The sequence below is a fragment of the Geotrypetes seraphini genome, chromosome 2 (genome assembly GCF_902459505.1).
Source record: "Geotrypetes seraphini chromosome 2, aGeoSer1.1, whole genome shotgun sequence".
Taxonomy (NCBI): Eukaryota; Metazoa; Chordata; class Amphibia; order Gymnophiona; family Dermophiidae; genus Geotrypetes; species Geotrypetes seraphini.
The window spans coordinates 519599770-519622436 of NC_047085.1; the positions used below are offsets into that span (position 1 = coordinate 519599770).

Genomic DNA, 22667 nt, shown 5'->3' on the forward strand with positions numbered 1-22667 from the left:
GTATGGTATGCCTCATGGAGACTTAGCTGCATCTGGGAGAGGAGGCCTTTTTTTCTATAAAGCTTCCTCTCAGGTTTTATGGTCTTTGATCAAAATCACCTGTTTAGTAGAGGGGGAATGGCAATTGTAATTTCATCCAAGATTCAGGTGAAGGAGCTATCTGTTGACGCTCTACCTTGTTTTGAAGCTTTACTACTGGAATTTTCTTCTCACTCAGCCACTTAACTATTAGTTTTTTGCCCTTTCCCTGGTTATTGCCCCCCCCCCCCCCCTCTGTGCATCTGAATGGTGTAAGGCTGGGGTAGGCAATTCTGGTCCTCGAGAGCCGGAGCCAGGTCAGGTTTTTAGGATATCCACAATAAATATGCAAGATAGATTTGCATCTCATGCAAATCTATCTCATACGTATTCATGGTGGATATCCTGAAAACCTGACCTGGCTTCAGCTCTCGAGGACTGGAATTGCCTACCCCTGGTATAAGGTCTACCAAACCATTACAGATACAGTAACCAGATTCCCATCTCTTATTATTCTAGGTGATTTTTAATATTCATCTGCCATTTGGGTATCCAAAATTTAATACTGACAAATGCAAAGCGTTGCACATTGGGAAGAATAATCCAAATCATAGTTACCAGATGATAGGGTCCACCATAGGGATTAGTACCCAAGAAAAAGATCTAGGTCTCATCGGAGACAATACGCTGAAACCTTCCGCCCAAAGTGTGGCGGTGGCCAAAAAAGCAAACGATGCAGTACTAGGAATTATTAGAAAAAGGGTGGTTAATAAAACTGTTACAATGCCTCTGTATTGGTCCATGGTGTGACCTCACCTTGAATATTGCATTTAATTCTGGTCACCTTGTCTCAAGAAAGATATAGCGGAATTAGAAAAGGTTCAAAGAAGAGAGACCAAGATGATAAAGGTGATGGAACTCCTCTCATATCAGGAAAGACTAAAAAGGTTTGGGCTCTTCAGGTGCAGATTTAGGAAAGAACTTGCCTGAGAAAATTACTCAGCTGGAATAGAGACGTTTAAATGCCTACATGGTATAAACACGCATGAGTCGAGTCTCATTTGAAAGGAAGCTCTGGAATTAAAGGGCATAGAATGAATGGCTAGCTACGGGTAACCCACCGAAACAGGGAGGGAAAAAAAATGGGCGACACAGACAAGGCCATTCACTGCCCCATGGAGGAGTGAATGACCTTGTCCAAGCAGTTGAGGGAACATGCGCAAAATCACCCCTTGCGATTGCACGGTCCAGGCATCTCCCTCCCTCTTTGCTGGTGATTTTCATTGTCTCCAAGTGGCATGAACCTTTAAACAAGTCGCCCGAGGCTGCCTGAAACTTCTCTGACGTAACCGGAAACAGGAAGCTGTGTCAAAGGGCAATGGTGTGTCCGCATTTGGAGTACTGCATCCAATATTGGTCACCGTACCTTAAGAAGGATATGGCGTTACTCGAGAGGATTCAGAGAGCGACACGTCTGATAAAAGGGATGGAAAACCTTTCATACGCCGAGAGATTGGAGAAACTGGGTCTCTTTTCCCTGGAGAAGAGGAAACTCAGAGGGGATATGATAGAGACCTACAAAATCATGAAGGACATAGAGAGAATAGAGAGGGACAGATTCTTCAAACTTTAAAAAAATATAAGAACAAGAGGGCATTCGGAAAAGTTGAAAGGGGGCAGATTCAAAACAAATGCCAGGAAGTTCTTCTTTACCCAACGTGTGGTGGACACCTGGAATGCGCTTCCAGAGGACGTAATAGGGCAGAGTACAGTACTGGGGTTTAAGAAAGGATTGGACAATTTCCTGCTGGAGAAGGAGATAAAAGGGTATAGATAGAGGATTACTGCACAGGTCCTGGACCTGTTGGGCCGCCGCGTGAGCGGACTGCTGGGCGCGATGGACCACATGTCTGACCCAGCGGAGGCATTGCTTATGTTCTTATGTCGGCTATTTTTTCTTCCATTTACATCTTTGCTTTCCTGACTACACGACCAGCCTCTCTTAACTTTTCCAGATATTTTTGCCTATCTTCCTCTTATTCACCTTCTCAGCTACTACTTTTGAGAACCAAAGCGGCCTTCTTTTCCTCTTACTTTTACTTACTTGCCTCACAAAAAGGTTTATCGCCCTTACAATCACTCCTTTCAGTTTTGCCCACATTTCCACTCTTTTCAGACGTTCCCATCCAGACAATAATTCCTTAACGTAAACCCCAATCCGAACAAAGTTACTTTTGCTTTTGAATGAGCTCTCTCTATACCCATCTTAATATTAAACCGTACCATGCAGTGATCACTGGATGCCTGGTAATTAGATTTCTGTATGGGTCACACTAAAAAACTTATTGAAACCTCCTTGTTAACTGAGATACAGTCATCTACTTAGTCTCCTTGGATCTGACAGTGACCTTTAATCTCGTTTACCATTTACCATTCTCTACTGCTTCAAAGATTATCCTCTCTTGGGCAATCAGATATGGTTCAAACCTGGTTCACTTCCATTTCTTCAGCATCGATCATTCACAGTATCTCAAGATGGTGAAGCATTTCCTTCCTTTCAGAGCAATTAGTAAAAGGACTCTGGATTATTATACTCTACAGGCTGGGAAGAACACTTCACCCCCTCAATGACCATCGGTTGGCCATTCCATCGCTCTCCTGGGCTCATTGGGACTAAAAAAACAGTACTTTTTTCTTTCATGCCCCTACTTTGTGAAATGCTTTGCCCCTGTGGCTTCGTTCTGAACTCTCATCAGGCCAATTCAAAGTTAAGTTTAAGACTCATTTGTTTTTGAAAGCTTTTGGCTGGAGCAGGGCAGCAATCGCTAGGTACTGTGTCCCATCTTTCCCCTTTTCTATTATGTAATTTATGGAGCTCTTTTCTAACTTTCTGTATGTATTTTTTAAAATTTGCAAATCGCCTAAACTTGGCTGGTCCAAAATTGTTTATTCATTAAACTTCATGAATCGCAAAAACATATTCAGCAGAATGTTTTAAGCCATGGGCAGCCTCCCCTCCTGCTTAAAGCATGCTGAAGTTCAACCTTAGATTTTTCTTCTGAAGGATGTTTTTCTCAACTTCAGTATATGGTCATGGTTATTTTTAGGATCTTCATTAAACAGTGCTTCCAATTATGAGATTTCATGCACTCGGGTAGTTTTCCTAGTGTGATCTCTGGTGTAGAATTAAAAGGGATGGCAATGACATAGTACAAGCCAAGGACATATCCCATGTCATTAAACAAAAGGAAGCAGGAAAACTACATTTGGAGGCAGATTCTATAAAACGATGACCTGATTGTAGGTAATGGTAGGTGTCCTACCACAGTCTAACCAATCAGGACGAATGTTTTCTAAAATAAAACTCTGAGGCAGGCCGCCTACACTGTAGGCATTTGTCGCGGTTGAGGGAGACACGTCAGAACACTTAAATTCGCCCAAGGCTGGGCTTCGGCATGATTGCGCCCAGAAGTGAAGTAGCCTTGGGCAAGCTTAAGTAGCCCTAGGCATCTTACTAGGGCGCGACATATGTCCAAACAGTAGGCCAGCATATTTCAAGTAGATGCTGGCCGCTGAGCTAATCATGGCAAGGGAATCCCCCTGACACAAACAGCTGAGCAGCTGTGGCTGCAGCAGGGAACACCGTGAAGTCCCCCGGCAGGAGGGATGCCCATTCCCACTGGCTGGAAACCCCCCCCTGAACTTCTGAAACCACTCTCCAACCAGTGACACTCCTCTCCAGACCTTAGGTATCTGGCCAATTGGAGTCTTAGGCCACTCCCAGTGCATCCCATTTGGCCAAGGGACTTAGGCTTCTGAGTCAATCAGAGGATTAGGCCCGTCCCCTGTTCATCTCGGAAAGGGGAACGCCTGCCATTTTGGTGTAGCGGGCCTGCAAGCTGAGGATATAAGCATCACTCTAGCCGGACTTTCTACATAGAGGTATGGGTTAGGGTGGGGGTATCACCAGTTGGGGGGGTCTGGAAGGGGTTTTTGGAAATTCCTGGAAAGGGGGGGCTGGCAGGAAGGAGTGGGCATCCCTCCTCCTGTGAGACTTCACGGGGAGGAATTCCCTTACGCAGCCGCTCAGTTTATCATGGCAGGGGGATTTCCTTGCCACGATCAGCTGATGGCAATGCAATTCTCTAACCAGCGCCTGTGACTTGGGCATCAGTTAGAGAATCTGGGCAGTTAGGCAGGGTTACGTGTCTGTCTGTTAGGGCAGATGCGATTCTGTATAGGACAGTGTACAATTCTCAGCCGCTTCTTAGGTGGCTGCTGTGACCTGTGTCCTATACAGAATCTACCCCTTGGTGTATTTGGTTTGCCAGTAACAGCATCTCCTCTTTGCACACGTGTGACCCTTTGGAGCACCATCAGAAATAGGGCCCCTTTTTCATAACAGTGTGTTCTGTTTCCAAATAGTTCACACACTTGGTGATTTTGGGGCGTCTGATGCACCACAGAGATTGTTTTCCTGGCTTGAGAGAGGATGGACCATCCTCTACATTCGGGAGAAACCTTCCAGGATGGCTACATTTCAGGGTTTGTTTGATTGAGACTAAGGGTGGTGAATGACTTGTTGGGTTCTTTTTATTGTTTGTTTATTTTTCAGATCTTTTTGGGGTTCTTTGATACTGTAAACTGCATCGAGCTCTACGAACGTGGAGATGATGCGGTATACAAACCTAAGGATTAGATTAGATTAATGTTTTGGAAATTTTCCCTAAAGTATTTTCTTCTCTCTTTTTATATATCTCTGTCATATAAGTAAATATTTTTTCTTAGGTACTATAGTTAGATTGTGAGCCCGTTTAGGACAGAGAGGGAAGTTCAAAGTACCTAATTAGAGTATAACTCGATTTGATTATTTATAAACCGCTAACAAAGTAAGCATGGTGATTTAGCGGTATATAAACTCTACATTAAATTAAAGTATTCCCATGAAACAAAAAGAACTAAAATAAAACAAGAAATTTAAAAAAGAAATGTTTTGGCTGCCTATCCCTAGAAATTAATGCTTTGATCTTTTCACTACATATAAAAGATTTCACTTCAGCACGCGTTCTCTGCTGAATTTCAGGTTTACCTTTCACTTGGAACCTTTTCTACACTGACAACGAGAAAAGAGTCTCACCCTGGACTGGATTCTCTTGGGTAATAATAAATGATATATTTTACCGAGACTTTTTCCATAGGTGTCGCACAGAATGGATTTCTTCCCTTTCGTCCCTCCCTGGTGGAGCTGACTTGTCATATGGTCACTGCTTTTATTTTGTAAGGGACTCTCTTCTCTTTGATATCTCTGGAGCTCATGTCTCTGTAGCTCAGGGATGTTTGCGAGTTCCCCGTCACTTTTCTCACACTCAGTGACTGCATCCAGGGAGTCTCTTGCAAGGTCTCTCTGCTTCTCTGATTCCTGTTGATAATTCCTTGTGTTTCTACTCTCATTCCTCTGGAAAACAGTCTCATTGACATTTCCTGGTTGTCTTGGGATGGGTTCAATTTCTAGAAGGCATTTTTCTTCATTCTCCTCCCTCTTTGTCTTCTGCATTGCCTCAGTATCTGTTGGATAGAAACAAAAGATGGTAATCGTGTATTAGTAACTATGGAGCGCTACTAACGATCAAGAAACACAATTTTCTGGATTCACACAACTACAAGGGATTTCGGATGTTAAGAAAATTCCACAAATTAGCAAGTAAGTCTTAAAACTTCTCTTTTTTTATATTAGGTTATTAAGAGTCACGTAGTATATTCAAGCTGCTTCAATATCCTCTGGGGAACCTTCACCACTTCCTCAACCACTATATTCTGTTGGGACAGTAGACTCTTCCCTTCAGTCTGAGGGAGCAGTCTCGCCCCTACAATTATCTACAATATCTGGATTGGAGTTTTAGGACAATCTTTAGGGGAAACAAGGGTTGATCCCCGTTCAGATGTCTACGGGGATGGACCCTGATATCCAACCTAAGGATAAAGTGATCACTCTAACGATGTATGGTTAGTTGTTAACAGAATAGAGTCATCCTTACAAAAAACCGTGTCAAATTTATGTCAATTTTCATCTGATGTTACTGTTAAAACTAATGAGTTTGAAGCTAAATTTGAAGAAACAGCAAAAAAGTTGGACAAATTAGATTAAGTTGTAAATACTTTACAAGTTAATGCTACTTCTAATATCAAAGATGGTATGCTAATACATGCTAAATTAGAGAAACTGGAGAATTCTACTAGGGCTAAAAACCTTCATCTTTTAAATTTTCCTATTACACATTACACTTCCCCCTCCCCATTCGCGGTTTCCCTACTCGCGATTTCACATAATCGCGATTTTTTTGGGGTGAGGAGGAGAAACCCCCCCCCCATATTTTTGTCTTCCCCCCGGCATCCCGGCCTTAGCTGGCTGTGTCGTGCAGGATAGCTGGGTGAGTCATTTGGGCTTTGTGTTCCATTTTGTGCAGGCCTCGTTGTTCGGGACAGTCGCTCCGCTGTAGACATAGAGGCACTGGCGGCACGGGGAACGAGGGAGCAATTGTTTTCTGGCCGTTTGAGTTCGGGCATCGGGCATGCGCCTGTCTGTAGTAGTGCGCAGGAGCTGAATTCCGGCTTGCGGGATAGTGTGCTTTGCCGGTTGGGAGTGCTGGTTTTCGGGGCAAGAGCGATCTTCCTACGCTCCTGCCCCGTGCAGATAGCCATTAGGAAATGGCTGTGGGGAGTTCCCGTAGTCTCTCGAGAACTCCCCACAGCCATTTCCTAATGGCTATCTGCACGGGGCAGGAGCGTAGGAAGATCGCTCCTGCCCCGAAAACCAGCTAGACCACCAGGTAAGGCCGGTATGCCAGGGGAAGGCGGAAGGGAGGCGGGGGTGGGTCAGAGCCGGTTTTTCGCCATTTGCGGTCCGACTCTGCTCCTATCCCCCGCGAATAACGAGAGAGAAGTGTACCTCTCTCCCATAGAACTCTTGAAAATGTATCTGAGGGATAAATTACATTATGCTAATGTGGATACCTTTGAAGTTGATAACCTCTATTACATTCCAAGAGTTTCTAAGGAAATAGCAGAAGGTGGTTGTATGGACCAATTAGTTTCACCTGATAGTTTGAATGTATCAATTTCTCGAATCCTCTAAAGATGGAGAAAAGGAGGCTCAGGGGAGATATGATAGAGACCTTCAAGATCATGAGGGGCATAGAGAAGGTGGATAGGGACAGATTCTTCAGACTGAAGGGGACAGCAAATACGAGGGGGCATTCGGAGAAACTGAAGGGAGACAGGTTCAAAACAAATGCAAGGAAGTTTTTTTTCACCCAAAGGGTCGTGGACACTTGGAATGCGCTACCGGAGGAAGTGATCAGGCAGAATACGGTACAAGGATTCAAACAGGGATTGGATGGATTCCTGAGGGATAAAGGGATCGTGGGATACTGAGGGAGGAGCTGGGATGTAACACAAGTATAGGAAGTTAATCAGGTAATGAGTATAAACTAACCTGGTCGTGCATGTGCAAGACCGGAGGGCTAGGACTTCGATAGGAAGGCAGGACTTAAATGGGAAACCAAGGTGGCAAGGGAGCCCCTTCTGATGATTCAGACAGGTCTTGACCTGTTTTGGGCCGCCGCGGGAGCGGACTGCTGGGCGGGATGGACCTGTGGTCTGACCCGGCAGAGGCACTGCTTATGTTCCAGGAATTAGTAAATGGGCAACTCTGTTAGTGGCCTTCAAGACAGATCTTGAAAAACAGGCTATTTTGAAATTATATATTAAAAACCAAGATCTGTTTTGTGGTCAACGAGTGACAATTTTTCTGGATATCTCGAGACATACTCAGTTTAAAAGGAAGCAATTCCTTCAGCTAAAGCCTAAGGCTTTGGCAGTGGGAGCCACTTTCTTTTTAAAATTCCCATGCAAATGCCTTATTTCGTATGAAAGTGATAAATATGTGTTTTTTGATCCAACCCAGCTAGAAGATTTTATTAAGGAAAAACCTTTGTTAAAAGTTTAATTTCTATTATCGTTATTTTCAATTGGGAGGATGATGTATGATGTATAAAGTAACTATAAATCCAATAGTTTATCTACTATTGAGATCTGTAGTCTTCACTTCTGGTATTACACAACAAGACAGAACAGACATGCTTTTACAGGCATGAGAACTTCTTGATCTAAAGTTAGCCTTTTAGTAGGAGACATGATGTATAAAGTAAGCCACAATTTTGCCTGTCCATGATGGTAGACTATACATAAGAGTTGATTTCCTAGTTAAAATTCTGGTGACCAGTATAATGTGGACTAGATCAAGTTGATTTATTACCTTATATATGTTTCAATGTATTTTATATACAGTTTTTGTGGATATTCATGAACATTTGTTATTATTGTAATGAATAATCATAATAAAGAATTAAAGATACCTAAGAGTCACGTGGTGCCATGAGATGGAGAGGACGCTAAGCAGTGGAGCTCTATGCTTCCCCTGGTCTTTTTTTTTTTTTCAAAGTATTTTTATTAATGTTTCAGAAAAAAAAAACAACAGAATAAAAGAACATGGTGTTCACAGAAATACATGAATACCAACAATCTTCCGAACTTCACCATCACCCAAAATCCCTTCCCTCCCACCCCCCAATCCATCCCATCCCAAAGAACCAAAAAACAACAAAAAAAAAAAAACCAAAACTTACAAAGCAGTACAAGACACACATTTTCCATTCCAAGAACAAATTCAGGGTAAAAAATCAGGCATTAAGCAGATGACTTCGAGCTCTAGAAGTCAATGTAAGCCAGAAGGGTTCCCAACAAAGACTAAAAGTCCGGCCAAGTGGTGTATCCAGAGAAGCAATTCGCAAACGGTCCATGGAAGCCTGCTGTAGCATCAAGGTGCGCCAGTGAGATACAGTTGGGGAATCTGAGGAAATCCAACAATGTAAGATCACTTTTTTCCCCTGGTCTTTTTAAGCAACTTACTAGTCATACCTGCACTTTCGAAAACCCCGGGACCTTTGGCAAATTTGCTACCTGTTGGAACATTGTTTGCTGAGCTTCTTAACCCTGAGTGGGGATCCCATGTCATCGAAATCTCAAAAGAAGGACCCTGAGAAGCTGAAGGGTCCAGGTCTTGATGGCAGATCCTCAATCCTCGTCGCATGGACTGCCAAGATAATAGCTGAGGTAACAGCATTGATGGAGGCGGCACTTGACAAAAATAAGGTATTTTTGATAAGGCAGATGCTGCTGCTCACAAACGCTTGGATAGTATGGGTCTTGAAATTGACGAGATTCAACGATGAGTGGGAGAATTGGAGGACCAATCAAAGGCGGTGGCAGGCCCTAACACAGCTTTGCAACAGCGATTGCTTGACTTGGAGAACAAACTAGATGATGTGTTCAATCTATTATCCTTTCTCGGTTAGACTATTGTAATTCAAACTCTCTAAGTTTAACCAAGACCAGCATTCAGAGGCTCCAGTTAATTCAGAACACCGTGGCTAGGTTGATTTTTTTTTTTTGCAAAGTTGAACATGTATCCCCACTGTTGGCTAAACTCCACTGACTTCCGATACCTTCCAGGATACTTTTTAAATACACCTGTTTAACTTTTAAGATTCTATTTGGTATATGTTCATTCCTTGTACCACTTTTTTAGAATTCTCAAAAGCGGGGTCTGGCCAGGACCATGCAAAAACTCAAACTTTCTTTCCCATCCCCCAAAGATATCATTTCGATTGGTAAATTGGGGAAATCCTATCCTTTTAAACTAACAGAAATTTGGAACACTATACCCTTAGGTTAAAAGAATTAGGTTCATTTCAATCCTTTGGCAAAAATGTAAAAACTTAGCTACTCTCAAAATTGTAAGTTCTGGTTTTCTTTTTTTTTGTCTCTCATTCTTTTAATTTATTGTAAACAGAGTCGAGCTTTATTATTTGAAGATGACCAGGTCTATAAATTTAGGTTTTAGTTTAGTTTAGAAAATCGCTCTGCTGAAGACGACCGTGAATCCAAGATTGCTTGATACTGGCAAAATGGTTCTCTGCAGTGCAGGAGTTAAGATTTGGAATTCTCTGGTAGGACAGATACGGAACTGTTTTGATAGGGGTATATTTAGACAATTACTCAGAACAGTTATTTGTTGACACTTTCTTTTAGTCATATTCTTCTATTTGATAAATTTGATAAGCTGTTTGTGATCTGTCAAGCCAGGAAGGCAATCTCTGTGGTGCATTAGACGTCCCAATATCACCAAGGGTATGAACTATTTAGAAACAGAATGCACTGTTATGAAAAAAGGGGCCCTATTTCTGAAGGTGCTCCAAAGGGTCACACATGTGCAAAGAGTAGATGCTGTTACTGGCAAACCAAATACACCAAGGGACAGACTCTGTGAGTCCCTAGACTGGATTTCATCCACGCTATCCTCTGGGCTGCACCTGGCAGGTATTGGTCCAACCTGTGTCTGACCATGCATTTGTTTGGTTGGAAATGCAGGACGCAGATGGGGTCCCTGGCCCACAGAGATGGAGGTTTCCCAGACACTTATTTTGACACCAAATTTCATGCCTTTATCCGCACTAGTATATGAAAGATCATAGTGAACATCTCTCTCAACCCATTCTTTTCTGGGAGGCAGCTAAAGCTGTTCTCCTGGAAGAGATCATTTCTTATTGTGCTCATAAGAGACACGTGGGAGAGGCAGGATTTAAGAGATGGGAAGCTAGGGTCCATCAAGATAGACAATGGTATGGGACTACCCCTTCCGGAACAGTCCTAAGCATCCCTAAATCATCTGATTCATGAAAAAGCCCATAAATTTGCTCAATATTATAAATTTCAATTATTCAAACATGTCAACAAACCGGGCACTCTCCTGGCCAGGCTGGTGGCTCAAGCTCGGAGTCCCAGATGGGTGTTGCACCTAAAGAACAAACATAGAGCACTCATTAGGATAGATCAGGAAATTTTCACGGCTTTCAGTGATTTCTACACTCAATTATATACTGCCCCCAAACAGTCTGGTTTGGATGGTAATTTATACCTATCTAATGTCATTTTACCATGTCTTACTGATGAGTATCAAGTTACCCAGATGTTAAGGACAATAGTATTTTATTTGACACATGAAAAACCTTGAAATTTATTAACAATTTAATGGATATTCTAATTGAGAAATACACTTATCAATCTTTATGGCTAAACTCCAAGATTCAAATTGGCAAGTCTGGGATCTTCTGGAGGCACTTGATGCAGGCAGGGATACGTACACTAGATGATGTATTTCACAGTCTCAAAATTATAGGTGGTTGTAGTTGAAGCAGACCATTCAGAAGGGGGTGCCCTGATTGGCGAAATCTAAAAAAAATCATTATAGCTTGTAGGTCCTATGCTTCCAGACAGATTTCCTAGAACAGCAGGCTGCTCAGTGGTATAAATTAATATCTGAATTCTTGAATAAAAAACCAAAAACTAGTCTTAGAGACATTTGGAGCATTGAGATAAAGCAGTATATTTCTGCATCTCAATGGCCACGAATTTGGACTTGGAGGATGAGATGTATAGCGTCAGCATCTAAGAGACAAACATGTTTTGTTTTGTTTTTTGTTACATAGAAGTTTCTGGACCCCTGTTCGTTTACAAAAATTAGATAGTTCTAAATCTAATAGATGCTGGCACTGCCATCTGGACATAGGGACATTGATTGGATCATCTGTTGTTCTATTGTCCTTTGATACTCAATTTTTGGAGGTCAATTTGGGGACAATCACAATCAAAATACAAGAAAAATATCATGAAAAAGAAAAATATCACTAATCCAAATAATTCAAGGTAAATTTTGATTACACAATATAGTTAGTCCAGTATTAAGTAGAGATGGAGCTGAAGTTGCTGAAATTTAACATACAAATTATATAACTAGGAATATCAAAAGGAGGCTCGATTGCCGTTCAGCATATTTTCTAAATGGATTAAAAGAATCAGAATAAGCAATTACTTAATTTCCTGAGATGCAATAAATTTAGATAACTGCTGCGGTTCATAGAAAACATATCTGTTCTCTTTATATACCGTGACACATTTACAGGGGTACCTCAAAACAAAGGTCGCCCCCAACTGAACCACCTTAGGTCTCAATATAAGAAACTGTTTTCTTCTCTTCTGTGTCAGACGTGAAACATCTGGGTACATTCTTATGATATTAAGACAAAAAGAGAACAATCTTTATATTTGAAGAACAATTTTAACAACTATTCCCTATCTGAATCAATAGCAAACTGTACTAAGGTAGCTGGTACTTGAGACTCAGTTTCCGACCTCTCCAGGAAATTAGTTAAATCCAAATTATCTGCAGATAAATTCTGCTGATTAGGATTTTGAGACCTAGATCTCACAGGTAAGTAAAATATTTTAGAGAGAGGTGGATATGATGAGTCAGATACTTTCAAAACTTCACTTAAGTAATGCTTAAACATATCAGTTGGCGATATGGAAAATAATTACGGAAAGTTAATAATCTACAAATTAGTTCTCCTAATGGAGTTTTCCACCATTTCTTTCTTGAAATGAAGACTTGCACTATCCTTAACCCAAGTTAGTGCTTGCGTTTCTAAAGATTTTATTCTGGTGTCATAGTCATCTGATTTATTTTCCAACGCCGAAACTTTATTCTTCAATTCCAAACTTTCCGATAGGACCCCAGTACAACGTTGAAAAAGTTGCTGTATCTGGTTTCCCAGGGAAATCTGGAGACTAGAAATGGCCTCCCAAATTGATTCCATATTAAAGACTTTAGGTTTACGTAGGGGCAAAAACTCACTTCTGATTTCCCCTGCTAAAGCAATAGTACTTGCGTTTTGCTGCAGAAATATCAGAAATCATTTTTATCTGGTCCTCCTCTCCTCGCGGCTGCATAGTTAACACTGCACATTCCTCCTGCTTGCTCATAGCTCCGGGTTCCACGCCCTGCCGGGTAAGCAAGAGGGTGTCCTGGACCTTACTCCGCATCGGCTGCTCCACTCCTACTACTGCCATTTCCGCACCCGATGCCTCGGGGCGAACCGGAGGACTCCGTTCCTCTGGAGACAAGCTGACACCCTCAAAGGATGGGACACGCGCTTCAGATTGCGCGTTCCCTCCAGCTGAGGGATTGTCTTCTGGCTGCTGCGCTCTTGGGCTTTGCTGCACAAACTCGTCCTTCGGGCCAGTCTGAGGTAACTGCTCTCCCAGTAAACCGGGGCGTTTAGACTTCCTTTTCACCATGGCTGGATAGAAATATTTCAGAAAGACCGCCACGACATCCCGGTGCAGGTTTGAGCTGCCATCTTGTTAAGCTCCACCTCTTTTCTTCATGTTTTATTTTGCTTTGTTTCTCTATGAAAGTTAAGCAAGCCATGCTGAGAGCTTGTGCCTTTGGGCCTTAAGTTGTTAAGGAAGTATAATTGAATGAAGGACAACACGTTTATTTTTCCTGAAAGTAGAAAAGTTCTGAATTAAAACGCTTAGGCTAGAAAAAGTGTATATTGAATTTCTGGCTGGCGGATGTCCCTCCCTCCTTCTGGTACTGGAGGAATAAACTACATGCTCTTCTAGGATGGGAGGCCGCGCTGGCTTCTTCCTCCCGTCGACGGAGCAGAGACTTTGTTCATATTTGGACTCCTTATTTGGACAGTTTGTCTCCCTGGGTTCGTAGTCGTATCTTAAATAGACTGCAGTTGTATTCCCTTTCACCTGTCTGAGCTGGGGGGTGGGGGGGGGGGTGTTGGGGGGGTGTTGGGAGGGGTCTGCTTTTGGGGGGGGATTAGGGGGGTGGGGCGTTTTGTAACCTGAGAGGACATAAGAGTCCAGTCCTCTTGGGGGAGGGGAGCCCTGTTTTTACATATGACTTTGCCTGCTGTTTGTACCTGTTGTGGTTTGTTGCTTAATAAAAAACAGATTTCACCTAAAAAAAACGCTTAGGCTAATTTTGGAGATTTCAAAGCATTTCTCTTGTTCTTATCAAGCAAGGAGTGTGTTTTTGCCAAAACCTGGAAAGAGTGAATTGTGTGGAAGTGTTACTGAGAAGAAATTGGGGTTTTTTTCTTTCTTGAATAAAGTGTATTTTTGCTATCTGACAAGAACTGTGCTTAAAACTGAGAAGCTTAATTAAAGACTGACTTGTTTTTGTGAACCACAGTTGTTTTGTGGATCTTTATTGAAACACAATTAGGTGCAATAGCCACTGGAATCTCCGGGTCACAAACCTTTACTTCTTGTGGCAGGGGGCTGGGTGGGTCACTCCGGTTCAGCCCAAGCGTCACTGCCACAAGATGCAGATAAAGCAATCCTTACCTAGGGAGATCAGAGTCTCATAATTCTCCTTCATCACCTCCCTGTAAAGCTCCTTCTGCTCTTCATCTAAATACTCCCACTCCTCCTGGGAGAAAGAGACAGCGATCTCCTCAAAAGTCACCCGTATCTGAAACACAAACCAGAAACACACTCAACGCCTTCTGCATCACCATCAGGCATTATTGTATAACTGGGCCACGGAAGTTACTTAGCGTACAACCGAAAGGGGAAGCGTACATGTGGATGGAGCATGAATGTCTCCACGTGACCTGTACGTCTTATAGAATACTATCAGTTGAGCATCATGCACTTAGGCACACCAACTTACACCAGCCATTGACCAGTTATCTTGCCTCTATTTGTGTGCCACAGTGACTTTGTACTGTATTCTTGAATGGCTTAGGCTCCCATCTTGGTGTCAATTTATACAATTACACAGAAAGTCAAAAGGATTTACTGGGCTTGTCTGTAGGGTGAGTTGTGTTTCTCTAAGATGGTATGTCTGTGTCTCTCTGGGTGTGGTGTAAATAATTCTACACTTCTGCTATTACTACAGGTAATGATTTCAAGAAAACCTGGGACAGTCATAGAAACATAGAAAAAAGCAGCAGAAAAGGGCTATAGCCCACCAAGTCTGCCCATTCCAAGTATCCCCTCCCCTGAATTTACTCCCTTAAAGATCCCACGTGAGTATCCCATTTTCTCTTAAAATCCGTCACGCTGCTGGCCTTTATCACCTGGAGTGGGAGTCTGTTCCAATGATCCACTACTCTTTCGGTGAAGAAGTACTTCCTGGAGTCGCCATGAAACTTCCCTCCCCTGATTTTCAGCGGATGCCCTCTGGTGGTCAAGGGTCCCATGAGCCAGAAGATATTATCTTCTGACTCGATGCGTCCCGTGATGTACTTATATGTTTCAATCATATCTCCCCATTCTCTTCTTTCCTCAAGTGAGTACAGCCGCAATTTTTTAAATCTTTCTTCATACGTGAGATCCTTGAGCCCCAATACCATCCTGGTGGCCGTTCGCTGAATCGACTCGATCTTCAGCACGTCCTTTCAGTAGTGTGGTCTCCAAAACTGAACACAGTACTCCAAGTGAGGCCTCACCATGGCTCTGTACAACGGCATCATAACTTCAGGTCTCCTGCTGACGAAAAATCTGCGGATACACCCCATCATTTGTCTTGCCCTGGAGGAAGCCTTCTCCACTTGATTGGCAACCTTCATATCCTCACTAATGATCACCCCTAGGTCGCGTTCCGCCGTGGTCCTAACCAAGGTCTCACCATTTAGTACATAAGTTCTACGCGGGTTTCTCTTACCCAGGTGCATTATCTTGCATTTTTTAGCATTGAAGCCTAGCTGCCAAGTAGTTGACCATTGTTCCAGCAACAGTAGGTCGTGTGTCATATTATCAGGTAATAAGCTTTTGCCTACTATGTTGCAAAGTTTGGCGTTGGCGGCGAACAGTGATACCCTTCCTCTAAGTCCTTGCGTCATATCTCTTATGAATAAGTTAAATAGAATCGGGCCTAGGACCGAGCCCTGCGGCACTCCACTGATCACGTCTGATGCTTCGGATGGGGTACCGTTCACCACCACCTTCTGAAGTCTACCGCTCAGCCAATCCCCAACCCATGTAGTTAGAGTGTCTCCTAATCCTATCGATTTCAGCTTGTTCAGTAATCTTCGATGAGGGACGCTATCAAATGCTTTACTGAAGTCCAAATATACCACGTCCAGTGACTCTCCAGCGTCCAGTTGTCTAGTAACCCAGTCAAAAAAGCTAATCAGATTAGATTGGCAGGATCTACCCTGGGTGAACCCGTGTTGGTGTGGATCATGCAGTTTTTCTTCGTCTAGGATTGTGTCAAGATTCTGTTTGATCAGTGTTTCCATGAGTTTACACACTATAGACGTGAGACTCACTGGTCTGTAGTTTGCTGTCTCTGTCCTGCAGCCCTTTTTGTGGAGTGGGATTACGTTGGCGGTTTTCCAGTCCAAGGGGACCCTTCCTGTGCTTAGGGAAAGATTGAAAAGAACAGATAATGGTTCTGCCAGGACTTCCCTTAACTCCCTGAGCATTCTGGGGTGTAAGTTATCCGGTCCCATGGCTTTGTTTACTTTGAGTCTTGATAGTTCGTCATAGACGCTACTGGGCGTAAATTCGAAATCTTGAAACGGGTCTTTCTGGTTATCTCCCGTCTGCAGCTGTGGACCAGCTCCTGGCGCTTCACGGGTGAACACTGAACAGAAGTATTTGTTTAGTAGTTCTGCCTTCTCAGAATCTGATTCCGCAAAGTTACCGTCCGATTGCTTCAGGCGTACTATCCCATCTTTGTTTCTTTTCCTGTCACTAATATAGCTGAAGAAAGATTTATCCCCTTTCTTAATTTTCCGTGCTAGCTCTTCCTCCATTCGGAGTTTGGCTTCTCTGACTGCTGTTTTGACAGCTTTAGATCTGTCTAGATCACAGGTGTCAAAGTCGGTCCTCGAGGGCCGGAATCCAGTCGGGTTTTCAGGATTTCCCCAATGAATATGCATGAGATCTATGTGCATGCACTACTTTCAATGCATATTCATTGGGGAAATCCTGAAAACCCGACTGGATTACGGCCCTCGAGGAGGGACTTTGACACCCCTGGTCTAGATAGTCCTCTTTCGCCCCCTCTCTGCCTAAATGTTTGTAGGCGATAAATGCGTCTTTTTTCTGTTTAACTAGGTCTGAAATTTCTTTACTGAACCATTGGGGTCTTTTGTTTCTCCTGCGTTTACTTACTGTTTTTATGTATCGGTCTGTTGCTTCGTGTAGGATGGACTTCAGAGACGACCACATATCCTCCACATTGTCAGATATTGCTTGTTTATGTAGCTCCTGATGGACAAAACCTCCCATGCGGTTGAAGTCTGTGCCTCTAAAGTTGAGAACCCTTGTTGCTGTGTTTGTCTTAGGGAAACCTTTCTTGAGGTTGAGCCATACCATATTATGGTCGCTGGAGGCCAGTGTGTCTCCTACTGAGACTTCCGTGACGCTATCTCCGTTGGTGAGAACTAGTTGGCGGTCTAGTAACGCCTGGTCCCTGGTGGGCTCCAATACCAATTGCTTGAGACGTGCACCCTTTATGGAGGTTAATATTCTTTTGCTGCTACCCGTAGTCGCGGAGAGTGTGTTCCAATCTGCATCTGGCATGTTGAAGTCTCCTAGCATTACTGTGTCCCCGCGCAGTGTGATGTTCTCTATGTCCTCGATTAATTCCATGTCTTTGTCCTCCTGTTGCCTGGGAGGTCTATATATCACCCCAAGGTATAGGCATTTTTCATTCCCTCTGGCCAGGTTCACCCAGAGGGATTCCCCGGTGTATCTAACATCTGTGATTCTGGTGTCTCTTAGGAAGGGATAATGGTTACTGCGGATGGGCAAACAGGATGGCCATTTGGTCTTTATCTGCCATCATGTTTCTATATATGGGATTGGAGTAGATATCACGCCATCCACAGAAGAAAGTGTTAATGAACAACTGGAAAAACTAAAAGTGGACAAAGCCATGGAATCGGAGATCCATTCTAGGATATTGAGGGAGCTCAGAGAAGTTCTTGCAGGTCCTCTCACAGACTTATTTAATAAATTCTTAGAGACAGGAGAAGTTATGAGGGACTGGAGAAGAACGAATGTGGACTTTCTTCATAATCCAATCCAATCCTTGGTTTTATATACTGATTCATCCCTACAATAGGGCTCAACTCGGTTTACAGATAATTATGGGACAAGGAAAAAATATTACATTACAACCTCATCCTTTATGATCATTAATTTAAAATAGAAGAATCAGTTAGAATTTTCTGAAAGGATGATAAGAAAGGAAGAAGTCTAACTTCAGAAGGGATTTATTCCAAATTTTTGCAAACGAGAATACAAAAGATCGGCATAAATTGCCTAAAGCTTTAATTTCTTTGACAGAAGGAAAAGCAAGTTTATATTTTTGATTTCTAGAATTTGAAGGCTCTCGAGAACTGAAAGAAATGGTAACCAATGGAGAAATAATCCCGTATAAAAAAATACTACACCAGCACATTTAAATTGGATTCTCAGATAAACCGGAAGCCAATGAAGAACTCTCAGCAAAGGGTAATGTGATCATACTTACTCTTGCCAAATATCAATTCGGCTGCCGTGTTTTGAATAAGTTATAACCTTTTCAATTTACACTTACTTAAGCAAATATAAAGAGAGTTGACATAATCTAATTGAGCCTGTATAATTTCCTGGACCAAAACAGCAAAGTGTTGTTGATGAAACAGATGGAGAACCCTTCTTAGCAAAGACTAAAGAAACATTTTTTTGTTACATTATTTACTTAGCAGACAGAGAGGGTAGAGTCCAGAAAAAATCTCAGAATTTTAGATGAAAATTCAATTTCCAGGATATCACCCAAAATTAACAGCAGTGTCTGGCAGATAGCAACAGATCTATTTTGGGGCCAAACCAATAAGAGTTTTGTCTTAGTAGTATTTAATTTAATTCATACAGAAACATAGAAACATAGAAAATGACGGCAGAAAAGGGCCACGGCCCATCCAGTCTGCCCACACTAGGGACCTACCCCCTAACTTCCTCCATGAAGAGATCCCACATGCCAATCCCATCTTTTCTTAAAATCTGACACGCTGCTGACCTCGATTACCTGTAGTGGAAGATTATTCCAGCGGTCAACCAGTGAAGAAATATTTTCTGGTGTCGCCATGAAATTTCTCACCCCTGATTTTCAACGGTTGCCCTCTTGTTGCCGTGGGTCCTTTAAGAAAGAAGATGTCTTCTTCCACCTCGATACGGCCCGTGACATATTTGAACGTCGATCATGTCTCCCCTCTCTCTGCGTTCCTTGAGCGAGTATAGCCGCAACTTATCCAGCCGTTCCTCATACGGGAGATCCTTTAGTCCTGAGACCATCCTGGTGGCCATTTGCTGAACCGACTCAACTCTCTGCACATCCTTTTGGTAATGTGGCCTCCAGAATTGTACACAGTATTCCAGATGGGGTCTCACCATGGATCTGTACAACGGCATTATGACCTCGGGCTTACGGCTGATGAAACTTCTACAGATACAACCCATGATTTGTCTAGCCTTGGATGAAGCTTTCTTCACTTGATTGGCAGTCTTCATGTATTCGCTAATGATCACTCCCAAGTCTCGTTCAGCTACAGTCCTTGCCAGGATTTCACCATTTAGGGTGTAAGTCCTGCATGGATTTTTGCTGCCTAGGTGCATGACCTTGCATTTTTTGGCATTGAAACTTAGTTGCCAAGTCTTTGACCAATGGTCCAGTAGGAGTAGGTCTTGCGTCATACTGTCAGGCATTGAGCTTTTGTCGGGCACTGTGCTTTTGTCTATAGTGCTTTTGCCTACTATGTTGCATAGTTTGGCGTCATCGGCGAATAATGTAATTTTACCCTGAAGCCCCTTAGCTAAGTCTCCTACAAAGATGTTAAATAGGATCGGGCCCAAGACCAAGCCCTGCGGCACTCCGCTGATCACCTCCGTCATATCGGAGAGGGTACCGTTTACCACAACCCTCTGAAGTCTACCTCTAAGCCAGTCCTTAACTCATGCAGTTAATGTTTCACCTAATCCCATCGAACTCATCTTGCTCAATAACCTGCGGTGTAGGACGCTATCAAACACTTTGCTGAAGTCCAAGTACACGACGTCCAGGGACTCCCCTATATCCAGCTTTCTTGTTACCCAGTCAAAGAAGCTGATCAGATTGGATTGGCAGGTCCTTCCCTTTGTAAATCCATGTTGATGGGAGTCTCGTAGATTCTCCTCGTTCAGGATCGTATCTAATTGGCTTTTGATTAGTGTTTCCATAAGTTTACTTACTATCGATGTGAGACTCACCGGTCTGTAATTCGCAGCCTCCGTCCTGCATCCCTTTTTGTGGAGTGGAATGATGTTAGCCGTTTTCCAGTCCAACGGGACTCTTCCTGTACTTAGGGAAAGATTGAAAAGTGTGGATAACAGTTCCGCCAGGACGTCACTCAACTCCCTGAGCACCCTGGGGTGTAGTTTGTCTGGTCCCATAGCTTTGTTCGCCTTGAGTCTTGATAGCTCATAATAGACACTGCTGGGTGTAAACTTGAAATTTCGAAACGGGTCTTCCGAGCTCTCCCTTGTCTGCAGCTGAGGACCGCATCCCAGCGCCTCACAAGTGAAGACTGAGCAGAAGTATTCATTTAGAAGTTTGGCTTTATCGGAGTCCGATTCTACATAGTTCCCATCAGGTTTCCTGAGGCGTACTATCCCATCTGTGTTTCTTTTTCTGTCACTAATATACCTGAAGAAGGATTTATCGCCCTTCTTGATGTTCTTCGCTAGATTCTCCTCCATTCAGAGTTTGGCCTCTCTGACTGCTGTTTTGACTTCTTTTGACTTGGCCATATAGTCCTCCTTCGATTCTTGCTTCCCTGATTGTTTGTAGGAGATGAATGCTCTTTTCTTCTTTTTTATGAGGTCTGAGATCTCCGAGGAGAACCACTGTGGTTTATTGTTTCTTCTCCGTTTACTTACTGATTTTATATAGCGGTTGGTTGCTTCGTGTATGATAGATTTCAGAGTTGACCACATTACCTCTACATTATCTGTTTCGGCTTGGTTTTGCAGCGCCCGATGGACGAAATCTCCCATGCTTTTGAAGTTAGTGCCCTTAAAGTTGAGGACCTTGGTTGATGAGTTTGATTTAGTGAAACCTTTCCTGAGGTTGAACCATATCATGTTGTGGTCACTGGAGGCCAACGAATCGCCTACCGAGACCTCTGTGACACTTTCTCCGTTGGTGAGTATCAGATCTAGTATCGCCTGATCCCTAGTGGGCTCTAATACCATTTGTCTGAGTCTTGCTCCCTTAATAAATGTTAATAGCTTGCTGCTGCTGCTGGTCGTACTGGAAAGTTTGTTCCAATCCACATCAGGCATATTGAAATCTCCTAACAACACTGTGTCTCCACGCAAAGTGATATTCTCTATGTCTTCGACTAATTCTATATCCATGTCATTCTGTTGTCTTGGAGGTCTGTATACTATGCCAAGATACAGGCATTTGTCCTTCCCCCTAGCCAAATTCACCCAGAGGGATTCCCCGGTGTACTTGATATCTGCAATTTTGGTAACTTTAATGTCCTCTTTAGTGTATAGTGCTATCCCTCCTCCCATTTTGCCCTCTCTGTCTCGATGAAGTAAGTTGTATCCCAGTATAGCCATGTCCCACCCTTGGGAGTCCGTAAACCAGGTCTCGGATATCGTCACCACATCTAGGTCAGCGTTCCTCATTTCCGTCTCTAATTCCAGAATCTTATTGCCCAAACTGTGGGCATTAACGTACATTGCTCTCCATACCTTGTGTTTGCTTTGTCTCTGTGGAGATATTCCTGCTTGGGCTAATTGGACTCCTATACTACTGTTTGCAATGTGTTTACTTACCTCAGTCTCAGAAATGTAGTGTGTACTTACCTCTGACTCAGAAATGGATTGGCAACTTATCTCACCTGGTTGGTTACTTACGCCAGTATGTGAGTGTGTACCTGTCACCAACTTACCTAGTTTGGTTGGTTGGTTACTTACGCTAGTACGTGAGTGTATACCCACCCCCAACTTACCTAGTTTAAAGCCCTACGAAGTAGGCGGGCTAGTCGGTGTCCAAAGACGTTCTGGTCAGGTGGAGCCCGTCTGGTCTCTGTAGTCCTTGCAGCGCCTCTCCATGGATTTGCAAGGAGTATAGGGACCAGACGGGCTCCACCTGACCAGAAGGGGTAAGAACGTCTTTGGACACCAACTAGCCCGCCACCAGCCACCAGCAGAGCCGCCGAGATCCAAGGAGAGGACAGCGTGGGAGTTCTGCTCCGCCCCTCTCCCTGACCAGCGGGGGACCGTTCTTTAAACTTGAAGCGCCCACGGCGCGCAGTCATTTGCCGGGCCTTCTCACAGCCACCAGCAGAGCCACCGAGACCCGAGGAGAGGACAGCGTGGGAGTTCTGCTCCGCCCCTCTCCCTGACCAGCGGGGGACCGTTCTTTAAACTTGAAGTGCCCACGGCGCGCAGTCATTTGCCAGGCCTTCTCACAGCCACCAGCAGAGCCACCGAGACCCGAGGAGAGGACAGCGTGGGAGCTCTGCTCCGCCCCTCTCCCTGACCAGCGGGGGACCGTTCTTTAAACTTGAAGCGCCCACAGCGCGCAGTCATTTGCCGGGCCTTCTCACAGCCACCAGCAGAGCCACCGAGACCCGAGGAGAGGACAGCGTGGGAGCTCTGCTCCGCCCCTCTCCCTAACC

At 43.6% G+C, this 22667-nt stretch overlaps 1 pseudogene; it reads right to left on the reverse strand.

Annotated features, from left to right (window-relative positions):
* LOC117355034 overlaps positions 1–22667 on the reverse strand; it is a 113567-nt pseudogene that overhangs the window by 72129 nt on the left and 18771 nt on the right.